Below are 12,960 nucleotides of genomic sequence, written 5' to 3' on the forward strand. Positions count from 1 at the left end.
TTTGTTTGCACTGTTTTGCTTGTATACTTGAGACTTAGTGCTAACCTTCCATCTTCATCTTTTTCACCTTCTTGTTTAGGAATTGCAACATAACTATGACCAAAACAATCTCAGATCTAAATTAGAATAAATCTGGATAAAATTCACATGAGATTTAAACTAAAATAAAATCCAATCTACACATATTTACACAAGATAAAACTCAAACTTGAAAGGTTCTGGTATCAACATTAAAACAGATTCGAACTAAAATAGATAAAAGCAAGGAGGGAGTGTGAACATGTTATGCTATTAACCCGGACCAGACTGACAGATTGAGCCAGAAATTGGTGGTTCTACCGGTGGCATAAAATCGGATATAGACCAAATTATTTGTGGTTCACTGAAAACCAAAACCAAGACAAAAAATTAACAATTGAATCAGTCCAACCAATTTATAAAAATTTTAATATATTTTTTAATAATTTTTTATGAATTTTTTAAGAGTACCAAGGTTTTTTTTTCTTTTTTTCATTAGTCTAATTATGAAAAGTTACAAAATGACCGATCATGTAATACCCTTATACCTGATCCAATTGTTAGATCCAGATACCAAGATGCTACATTTGTTGCTAGAGCAACTACAGTCTAATTCAATATATTTTAAGTGTCTACATAAACAAATTTGGGTCAATATATGTTTCCTATACGTTTCATATTTATTTCCAAGACTTATATGGTTTATAATAGCTTTCTACACAATTTAAGGCCGAACAAGCACTGAAATGCAAAATTTGTCAAATTTTGAGGTGCCGTTGCAATGTCGGGGGTTCCACGTCGCGATGCCACTTGCTGACTCCACTAAATTGAATGATCGTCGCAACATGCTCCCTGTTTCCAAAAAAAAAAATTAGTTTTTAAGATTTTTCACTAAAATTCCTATTTAGAAATTAAAATTTAACCAATCCAATTCATTTTACATCAAGTCCACATAATATAACATGTTATTCAATCAAAGATAACAAGGTTTAAAAATGTTATTCAATCAAAGATAACAAGGTTTAAAAAATTAACATAATTATCGAAGTTTTAATTTAGAGGACTTACTCTTAAAAAAATAATTTATTCTTTCTACATATCATAACATGGTGCTAACATATACCAATCAATTTATCATAAGACTTTCTTAATTTATTTTATAACAGTCACTCAGTTAGTACCTCAACAATACATTTAAACTTCTCTTATATATTAGCAAATCCATCATTTGCAACAATTTTTTAACAATTATAACTTTTCTATTATTTTTCCTCCTCCTCTCCATTCCTCATCCTTTATGCACATGTATTTATACGAGAATTTATGGTTTTTAGTATTGTATACCTATATGCAACATTAATTTCAATTTTACTATTTACATAATTTTAGCAAAATTTTTCACTTGAGTAACAATTACTAAATTATTTATAATTTGGTCTACAATGTTCTAAATTAAGATCCGCTTGTTGTTTTTGAATCTAGATTCAATGGCCTTTTTATCATAAAAATTTTAGAATTTCTTATTATGCCAATTAATACAGTAAATTGTTTTAATTTTCCCTAGTTCTACTGTTAAGCAGCTTTGACCCTTCTTCACTAAAAATATATTATCTTTCGGTACTATAGTCGTATAATGTTTCTATTTATTTCCTTTAAAAGTAGAATCGTCAATATTTTAAGCATATAAATTTCATATCCTAAACATTTGTGTACAATTTGAAATAATTTTTCAAAATCAAAATAGGGAACTCGAAATCATTCTGAGCTTGTCTCGCAAAAATTCATATATCTCATAATCCACTACTCCTTTACTTACACCGTTTCTTTTATGTTAAATTGTACTCAATAATTTTTAATTTCATATTTAATTCAACCTTTAAGTAGATCTCTACAATTTTTGATGAATTTTCAAATTTGAACTATTACTGCTGTGTAAAACTGTTTTAATAAAAATTCTACTTATTATCACTCATATGATTGTATCAACATTTAACACTTAGTTCATTTATCAAACTTAAGATCTTTGGTTGTACATAACATTATACTTTTTATTATTATTCTATTTAGTTCCTTAAAGCTTACAAGTAAACTTAATTACATTTTCACTTTACATACTATAATTCATATCACTTTCTTTTCACAATTCACAACATTTCCATTACTTCTTTATTCCACTCAATTAACACATTAAAACATAATGAATACCTATGCTAGAAATCACTTTCTTATGTTTTTAATACTTATAGTTATTCATTACAAAAACCTAGTAATTATTATAATTGTCTTTCTAACTTCACTTTTCATTCAATTTCACAATTACATAACACTTTAATCAAATAATTCATAATAATTTCTTACTTCAGATATCTTATTTTTATGCATTTCACTTCAATTATTTTTAATTTTAAGTTTCTCAAGGTTTACAATTTAGTCCTTAACATCATGAAAATTTATTATTTACTATAATTTCACTTTAATATCACTTTGTAATTAATTCACTAACACTTAACACATCATTTAAATTCTTTATCTTAATACTTTATTTAAATCATAAACTTTTTTACACATTACAATTTAGTCCTTTTACTATTATTTCAATATATCAAATCAATTCAACTATTTAGCATAAGTTATACTTGATTAAAATTAAATAAAGTAAAATTCTTGAAGTTCTTACCTTGTCTCTTTAATCTCTTCACTTCTTCCACAACTTTTTCCACTTCCACTTTCAATTTCTTTCTTTCAAGATAATATTCTAACTCTCTAGTCTCTCTACTTCACTTTCCTTTTGGGTGGCAAAAGAAATTTTCAAGAAATTTGGAAGAAAAAGTGGAATTTCATGGTAAGGGTCCAAATTGTAAAGAAATGAAAATCTTCTTTCATGTATATATAAGTGGCATTGGAAGTATGAAGAATTTTTTTCATTTTTCCATACAAATATCTTATTTAATTTATTAATTAAATAATAAAATATCTTATAAAATAATAAAATATTCAACCAATCATAATTTAACACTTTTCTTTCTTAATTATTACCCCGTATAATTATCTAATTTGAGTAATGATCATTTTATCCTTCATGTTTATTCAAAATTTCATGCTTGAATCACTATTTACTTTTGGTAAATTGCAATTTAATCCTTCATATTTCTTCACTTATTCAATTTGGTCCCTACACACCAATTTCATGTCATAAAAAATTTACGTTATTTTCTCTTTTGGTCCTTCAATTTTTCTCATGCTTATACTTTATTTCCCCAAATTTTAAATAATTATACTTGAACCTCGAAACTTTTTACATCTTTATGATTTAATCCTTACTTTAATTAGTATACTACAGCATACTTTTTAATTTAACTTTCTTTGATACTCCTTAACCTTCTCTTTTATCACTTTCATTTTCTTATTTTACTTTATCGAGAAATCAATTGTACACTATCTCGATTTATAACTGCTTTTAAAATATTAAAATTTTAAGGGTGTTACAGACCAACTATTGGTAAATTTCTTTTCTAATCACCCCAACTATGAAAAGTTACAAAATGATCACTCAACTATTTAATTTTTTTTCTTACAAGCTAGCTAACGTAAAAATGAAAACACCCAAAAATTCAAGGTCGTTGGGTGACCAAAAAGATAAAATTAAATAGTTGAATGACCATTTTATTACTTTTCATAATTGGATTACTAATAGGTGACCGAAAAAGAAAAAAATAACATAGTTGAATGACTATTAATGTAGTTTGCCCATTTTTAAATTTTTAACTTAATTATTATTAAATCAAAAATTAGTGATTCAACCGATTTGACTACCAATTTGATTTTTAAAATAGGGCAAACTACACCAAATGCCACTAAAATTTGATTAATTTTTAATTTTTACCACCGAACTTTAAAAACTTACAAAGATGTCAATAATGTTATTATGTAATTACAAAAATACCACTTAACCATTTACTATCGTTATTCGGTAATGTGCATCTAACCTGGCATTTTAAATGTGCCACATGTTAAAAAATTATTTTTTTTAATATTAAAATATTTATTTTATTTTTATTTCTTTATTTCTTTTCTTTTTTTCCGTGTTTTTTTTCTCTTTCCCCTTCTTTTTCTTCTTCTCTTCTTTTCTTTTCATCTTATTTCCCTTCCCAACAAACCTACCAGCCACCAATTCCACCACCACCAGTGGCTTCCCCAGACACCAAACTCGCTGGTGGATCTCTCAAGGTTTTCCCAAACAAACATTTTTTCATCATCAAAGCCTTTGCCGCTGGTGTGATTTTATCCGTGGGCCTCATCCATGTTCTTCTTGATGCCACTGAAAATTCAACATCTCCTTGCTTTGGTGAAAATCTTTCCCAAGCTTCCATTTGCAGGGTTGTTGGTTATGGCTACTGAATTAGTACATTGATGGTTGATATGTTTACTAAATCGCATTACACCAAGTCTCACCTTCACGAAACCTATGAGAACAACTATGTTAATGAAGAGAAAACATGAGAAAACGAAAATCATCTTCATGTTCATACTTATGCTACTCATGGCCATGCTTATGGTTTTGTTTCTATGCTTGAGCATTGGTATTCAACTTAGTTTCTTAGACACCAATTTTGCTTTACGAATCAAATATATTGTTGTTTTATAAAGAAATATATATTTTGTGATTTTGTTTTTTTTTCAATATTTTCTATATTTAACTCAATTGTAATATGAGTTTAAAACCGCAATATAAAAAGGGGTAAACTACAAAAATAGTCACTTTTGTTTGTTTCAGGTTACATTTTAGTCACTTGTGTTTGAAATGTTACGTTTTAGTCACTTATGTTATTATTTTGTTACGAAATGATCATTCTTCCGTTAAGGGTCTGTTTGATTGACGGAATTGATTTTCCGGAAAATCATTTCCAATTTTTCCAGCGTTTGATTGGCGGAAAACATTTTCCATTTGGAAAATGAACTCCAAAACAAGGGAAAATGAGTTACATTTTAGGGAAAATGTCTTACCCTTCCAATTTCCGTAAGACATTTTCCATGCTTTCCTCTCTATCGCCTCTTTCATTCCTTCCTTCATTTCCGGTAGAAAACTGCTTCTGTTTTTCGATTTTCCAGTAACTTGTTTTTTTTAATTATTCAATACTTATTTTTTTTAACACAATTACAAATAATTTATTTGATATTAGTTTTTCAATTTATAACGATTAATATTGTAGCTTAATAATTGAGTATTATTATAAATAAATCATTGCAATATATGTAAAAACAATTTAAAATATAAAAATTTATTAATAAATATTAATATATGTAAAAATAACTTTTTCGAAAAATATTTTCAAGAAATCTGCCAGTAACAAATATTTTACACAGATTCAATCAAACACCAGAAAATATTTTCCAGTAAATCATTTTACAGAAAAGTAAAATATTTTCCAGAAATCATTTTACGGAAAACATTTTACTGGCAATCAAACAGACCCTAAGTTTCGTTATCTCCCTAACGGTAATCCTACGTAGCAGTCCAACTAGATTTTAAGTGCTAACTTGGATTTCCTAATGGGATGAAAATAGATTTTTTATTAAATAAATTTAATTAATTAAAATTTTAAACCCTAAATCTTAGTTAAAAAACTGTTCATCTCCCTTTTTTTTTAGTTTTCTTTTTCAATTGACTAAAAAAGCTATTATCATCAAAATTTTCTATTCACGTACCAAAACAAAAGAGAAATCAATGGAGGGTCCAAGTATGTCTTCTTCACCGACAAATTTATGTTCTAACACTTAAAATGAAGTGGTTATCGACATATAAGAAGATGGTAATTATTTTTGTTCTTAATCATTGTATTTTCCAATTCTTCACGTTCTTGAATAATTAGTTTCTCAATCCGATTATTTATCTGAATCGGCTTATTTGTTCATAATCCCTTTGTGGGTATCCTTTTTTTTTATTTGAAATTCTTTTTTTTTTGAAATATAAACGACTGGGCTTTTATTTAATGAATTAATGAAGATAGAAAGTAATTACAAAAGTGGGCCTTAGACCTACCCGTCAAATAAAGAAGTAAAAAGGCCAAACTCAGAATATAACCAATAATCCTAAGTTTCTAAAAAGCAAACTTAAAGAAAAGGAATAAAGTAGAAACTGAGAAAAATAATAAATGCATATACAAAGAAGATAAACCTACTCGGCCCCAATCATTTCAATGATAGTTGGACTCATGCTTTTTGAATCGTCATTTCAAGGTTGTCCATCCATTATGTCGATAGCTCTGCCCAAATAAAATACATCCATTGTTATCCCCTAAACTTCACCCTCTTCTCTCCATCATCTTCTGGTCTGGTCTCCTTCCCCAACGTCCTTCCGGAAACAAATTTTGTAGATTCGGGTCTTCTTGAACCAAGTAAGAGGTTACTCCACTCACTAAAGCTTCTTTTGCAATCTTATGGGCACACGAGTTTTCTATTCTGGGAATATGTTGGAATTTTATTTTTTGGAAATGAACACTCTTACTTCGAATATCCCGTATGATTGCTCCTATTGCTAATCTATCTGTTTCAGATGATTGACACTTTCTGATTACTGTTCGCGAATCCCCTTTGATTTGTACTTCTTGAAAACCCATTAAGATCCTTAACTTAATTGCTTCCAATCCTGCATATGCTTTTGCCGCGAACGGAGATGGAACATTATTGTGAAGGTTCGTCTTCGATGCCAGCAATTTGTCTCTAAGGCCCCAAACCACCACTTCGGACACAGATTTGAAAGTTTTTTTGTCAAACATCGCGTCAAAATGCACTTTAACCGTTGGTAAAGCTTCCATATTTTTGTATCTTCTAGCCTTATCTGGACTTTCCTGCTTTGCTCTCGTTCCCTCTTGCTCAGCCTTATAACTTAGAATTTTCTGTGCTAATTGTCTTCCTGTTATAGATACCTGTTCATGGACAAGCTGGTTTTTAGAATACCAGATAAGCCATAAAGCATAACAGAAAAGTCGACTCTACTCCTCGGACCCTTTCATGAATACCCAAGTAAGCCAGTCCTATAGCTCAAAGATTAAGATATTATTGACCCAAGAGATATCTAAAAGCTGCCAAACTTCTATATTTGTAGGATAGTGTCTGAATATGTGAGAGCATTCCTCATCCCCCGAGCTACAACGGAGGCATCGGACGTTCGTGAGTACCCTTTTACACCTAAGGTTGACAAATGTGGGCATGTAATTCCAGGAAATACGCCAAATCGTTATTGCAACTTTTGTGAGAAGTTGTGAACTCCATAGTTTGCTATAAAATTTTTTAGATTCGGCCTGTATTAAATAACTTCTAGGATCTAGTAAAGAATTCTGTAATAGTTTATAGGCACTACGTACAGAAAACTCTCCCGACTGTTCTCCCTTCCAAACTTGAAAATCCGCATGACTAGTTCCTGAAATAGGGATCTGCAATATTTTGTGAGCTACCTCTTCATTAAAGGTACTGCATATCAACTCTGTTTTCCATTTTCTACTCGAACAATCAATTAGATCTGATACTAACTCCAGCTCTTCATTGTCTGTCCTGTCCTGTCTATTGATTGTATCTATCCCTGGGATCCAACAATCATTCCAAATGGAAATATCCCTTCCATTTCCTACTCTCCAGCATAATTCATCTTGAAGAAGTCCCTTTGCCGCCCAAATGCTCTTCCAGGTAAGGAAAGGTAATTTTCCTAACCTTGCCTCAAGAAAATTAGACTGTGGATAATATTTTTCCTTTAATACTTTTGCTAATAATGAGTTAGGGTAACAAATCAATCGCCAGCCTTGTTTAGCTAAAAGCGCAATATTAAAATGACTTAAATTTTAAAACCCTAAACCCCTATTTTCCTTCAAACGATAAAAATTTTTCCAAGTACACCAATGAATACCATTTTTTCCTCTTCCCTGTTGCCACCAAAATTTCACGATAATACCCTCCATTTCATCACATAGGGTTTTCGGCAGTTAGAAACATGCTATCGTGTAAGTTGGAATCGCCTGAAGGATGGCTTTAATAAAAACTTCTTTTCCTCATTTGGATAGATATTTATTACTCCAGCTATCAATACGCAATTTAATACGATCCTTTAAATTTTGGAAAGACTCATTTTTTCTCCTACTCACCATATTTGGCAAACCAAGATAGCGTTCTGATTCTTCCGAACATCAAACTGACAATAGACAAGCAATTAACTATTTATTAACCTCTGACATATTCTTGCTAAAGAAAACCACAGACTTTTCAAAATTAACCTGCTAACCCGAATAAGATTTGTAATAGCTTAGGATTACTTTCAGCCGATTCACACCCCAAACTATTGCCTCCCCTAATAGAATACTATTATCTGCAAATAATAAATGCGATACCACTGGTCCACTCCTGTTGGCTTTCACCCCTTTTAAGCTTCCTTCCTGCATCGCTAGTCTCATCAAGCTCAAAAGACCCTCTCAATATAATAAAAACAAAAATAGACTTAGCGGATCTCCTCGTCTAAGACCTCTGGTTGGTTGGAATCTCTCCCCAATCAATCCATTAATGACTACTGAATAAGAAACAGATATTATGCATTTCATAACCCTTTCAACCCATTTTGTAGCAAACCCCATTTGAATCACCATTGCCCTTAAAAAACTCCATTCAACCCTATCATACGCTTTACTCATGTCCAGCTTCACTGCCATTAATCCTTTCTTTCCCTGTCTTTTGTACTTAATCGTATTAACAATTTCGTATGCTATCAATACATTGTCCAAGATCAATCGTCCTGCTACAAAGGCACTTTGCGCTTCATCAGTACACTTTTCAATCACTCTTCGGAAACGGTTTGCAATCAATTTCGCCAATATTTTATTTAAAACATTACATAGACTAATTGGACGAAAATGCGACATTTACCGGATTACATTTTTTCGAGATAAACACGATATTAGTATGATTTAGCGAACTAACCTCCATATCGCCATTAAGAATCTGTAACCAAAAAAAGGCAACCTCATCTCCAATAATGTGCCAACATTTCTGGTAAAACAAAGCTGGAAACCCATCCTCCACTGGTGCTTTAATTGCCCTCATCTCAAATACCGCTTCTTGAATTTTTTCACTGGTATACGTTGCTGTTAATTTCTCATTATCTCCCTCAGGCACACAACAGTTAATGCCAGATAGCACATAATCATAATTTCCTCTATTTCTAGCCGTAAATAAGTTATGAAAGTAAGATCGAGCAACAGCTTCAATTTCATTCAAAACCTCTGTTTTCCTGCCTTTATCGTTCTGCAACTTATGAATCCAATTCTTTCGTCGTCGTTGAGATGCTGAATTGTGAAAAAAAGTTGCGTTTCTATCCCCAAATTTCAGCCAATTGAGTCTAGCCCTCTGCTCTCAGTAACATTTATCTTTTTCTATTTCGAAGTTTAATTGAATTCCCGTATCAATCATTTCCGCCATATTTCTTTCATCTCGATCATTACTCATCAGTTTCGCCAATTTATCTGTAAGAATCTATCATTTTCTCTTTCTACTAACTCGAATATTCCCTGCCCAAAAACTCAAACCTTTCTTCAGATTTTCTAACTTCATCAATAGTGTTCCTCAGGATGACTCCCATAATCACTTAACTTTTTAAAAGAAAGTATCTTCCAGCACCTACCAAGCTTCAAATTTAAAAGAAATACTTCTTTGTTTTTCGTCGCCTTTCTTTATATTAATCAAAAGTGGGCAATGATCTGATAAAGTATGTACTAGATGTTGAACTTTGACCTCCAGGAACATGGAAATCCATCATGCCGTAGCAACTCCTCTATCTAACCTTTCTTGAATATTTGTCTCTGGCAAATTTTCTCTCTCCCGTGTAAACCAAGTGCCAGAATACCCTACATCAATCAATTGGAAATCGTCTAAAGTTCTACGGAATGACTCTATTATTCCCTCATCTCTTAGCAATCCTCCCTTTTTTTCAAACCCATACATGATTTCATTAAAATCTCTACATACAAACCAAGGGATATCCTCTACTGTTGTCAAACTTTTTAACATCTCTCAAGCTTCATTCCTATCCTGTGCATATGGGGAACCATAGAATCCCGTATATCTCCACTTTGTACTAGCCTCATTATCATCGACAAATACATCAATATGCCTTTTGGAAAAAGTTCGAAGTGTTATGTGAATATCCACTTTCCATGCCAAACATAACCCTCCCCTAGTGCCTTCAGCATCGACCTCAATTCCATTTTGAAAACCACAACTTATTCGTATTCGTTCCATTTTTTTCCCATGTAACTTCGTCTCCATAAAGAAAACCATTTAGGGATTGTGTAACTTCAGCATGTGCTGAAGTCGACGAATTGTTCGTGGCCTCCCCAAACTATGAACATTCCAATTCAAGATTTTTATTGTGACCGGTGGGCTTGCCTTTTGGCAGCCGCCGATAATAAATGATCAGAATCCTCTCCTCTCCTAGTCATTGTCGTAAAAGTTTCATACCCTCCTTTGCTAGATGTCTCTTCTATCACGCCTCTACTTCTCTTCTTCCATTTTTCTCCGATGATAATGCTGTCTTCAAGATCATGCTCCATGGCAGATTGTGATTGATCCATCCCTACATATCTCCTTGACTGATCTAGCAATGGCATATTCCCTTCCAAATTAAAACCCAAAATTGGGTCAATGTTTATCCCACATTTTCCAACAGTTCTTTCTTCCCGAGACCGATCTTTCAATACTTTACTTCCATTCCATTGTCCCCCATTATTCCCCTCACCTTCCTCCCTAAGCCAAATACTAGTCATTAATAGTGCTCTACGGGATTGGGCTCTCAATGATAAATCCCACCCCATATCAGCGACCTCCACCCCAAGCATCATTTTAGCATCACAAAAAAATCATTATGTCTCAATCTACCACAATAAAAACAGAAAAGTGATAGACGTTCATATTTGAACATGACGTAGGAGCATCGTCCTTTAAACATTATCTGCTTCTTTCTTTTCAACGGATGCCTAATGTCCAATTTAGTTCTAACTCGTATATAATTGCGATTTTCTTTCCCTATGCCTGATTCATCATATTCTAAAAACTCTCCTAAGAAGTTCCCCAACTGCACTGCCAAGTTTTCAGAAAACAAACCAACAGAGACATCATGAATTTGAACCCAAAAAGGGGTATGAATTAATGGAACTTTCAGTGGGTCTTCCCCTTGTTGTAAATAATATAGAATCAACAAATGATTATTAAAGGTCTATGGGGCTCCTTTTAACACGCGTTCCAAATCTATAATGTGAAAAAAACTAAAATAAAAACCTCTTTTCTCCGAGATCCCGAATTTGAACACCCCTTACTGGATGCCATGGATTAGCCATTATACTTTTCATGGATGGGAAGTGAATTAAACTAGCTGTTAAAAAACAGCCTACTAGATAAAGCTCTCTTTCCCTTACTACAAGAGGATCTGTTGATATTTGTAAAATTTCGTTTTCCTCATCATTTAGAGACAAAACCGCTAAATCATTCTCCATTCCTACAAGACGTGAAGCCAAACGTGATGAAAAGCTTCTGACAACCAGTAGATTGATGCTAATCTCTATACTCCGGACAGATCTGGAAAAGAAAAATAATAAAACACTGATTGAAAAAAAAACCTAAACGCATACAAGGGGCGACAGACAAGAAACGTGCTAGGGTAGCAGACTTTTCTTTTAACTTTTGATTTGAAATTATTTTAGTTGTTAATATTCATATCAAGAATTTTAATTTAGGGTTTTCATTAAACAATAAAAAAACTAATCTTTTGTTTTTCAGTATTGAATAAAAGAGATAGAGGAATGCAAATAAGACATACCTAAACCCTCTATTGAATCCATCTTTATGAAGTAGTCAATTTGATTTCAACTATTTTGATCTTAATAATAGTTTTTTCAATCAAATGAAAAAAAAATCATTGAAAAAAAGAAGAGACTGAAGAAAAATTAAAAATAAGAGATGAACAGATTTTTTAGTTAAGGTTTAGGTTTAATTAAAATTTTTAATTAAAAATCTATTTTCATCCCATTTAGAAATTCAAGTTGACATCTAAAATCTAGTTGGACTGCCACGTAGGATTACCGTTCGAGAGATAATAGAACTTAACGTTAGAGTGATCACTTCGTAACAAAATAGTAACATAAGTGACTAAAACGTAACATTTCAAACATAAGTGACTAAAACGTAATCTGAGGCAAACAAAAGTGACTATTTTTGTAGATTACCCATATAAAAATTGATATATGTGACCTTTTTTAAAGATTGGAATTGGGAATAGTGGTATACCCTGTAATCATAGTGATATTATTGGGTGATTTTTAAAGTCCAAAGACTATATAAAGCCTTTGGTGGTCGCACTCACCTTTCATCAATTCTTTGAAGGCATAGGATTAGATTTATTCATAGGTTAAGTTATTCATCTAAGTTCGGTAGTCTGCCTGAAATTTAAGAGAGTTTTGGATAAAAATATTAGACCAAAAAATGGGCTTAAAAAAAATTAAGCCCGTTTAAAAAAATTAAGACCCAAAAAAATTAATAATATTTTATATTATGTTATTTTTATATATTATTTAATTTATAACATATTGAAAAATAAACTTATATTAAGACTCCATTTAGTTCACTGAAAATAACTTTCGGAAAATAATTTTTGTATTTTCTGATGTTTGAATGAATCTGTGTAAAATATTTTCTGTTATTTAACAAATTTCATGAAAATATTTCCTGAAAACTATTTTAAATTAAACAAACATACATTTGTAATTTTCTTTACTTTTTATCTTTTGCTTTTTTATTGAGTTTATTTTACTGCTATAAAATTACATTTTGTAATGTTTTTGTGTATATATATTACAATGTTTTATTTTTTTATAAATGTTATGATTGTGCAATTTCTATTTCTAGGCTAGA

General features: G+C 31.4%; 1 long non-coding RNA gene across 2 annotated transcripts; it reads left to right on the forward strand.

Moving 5' to 3' along the window:
• The first annotated feature begins 5,985 nt into the window (after window positions 1-5,985).
• LOC121204505 (uncharacterized) lies at window positions 5,986-7,805 on the forward strand. 2 transcript variants are annotated; one of them, XR_005899445.1, is made up of 5 exons: window positions 6,053-6,413; window positions 6,572-6,820; window positions 6,941-7,041; window positions 7,124-7,485; window positions 7,654-7,805. It is a non-coding gene; the product is annotated as an uncharacterized lncRNA (long non-coding RNA). The 2 variants fall into 2 exon arrangements; XR_005899444.1 differs by having other exon boundaries at window positions 5,986-6,820.
• Window positions 7,806-12,960: the final 5,155 nt, after the last annotated feature.

The sequence above is a fragment of the Gossypium hirsutum genome, chromosome A08, assembly GCF_007990345.1.
Source record: "Gossypium hirsutum isolate 1008001.06 chromosome A08, Gossypium_hirsutum_v2.1, whole genome shotgun sequence".
Classification (NCBI taxonomy): Eukaryota; Viridiplantae; Streptophyta; class Magnoliopsida; order Malvales; family Malvaceae; genus Gossypium; species Gossypium hirsutum.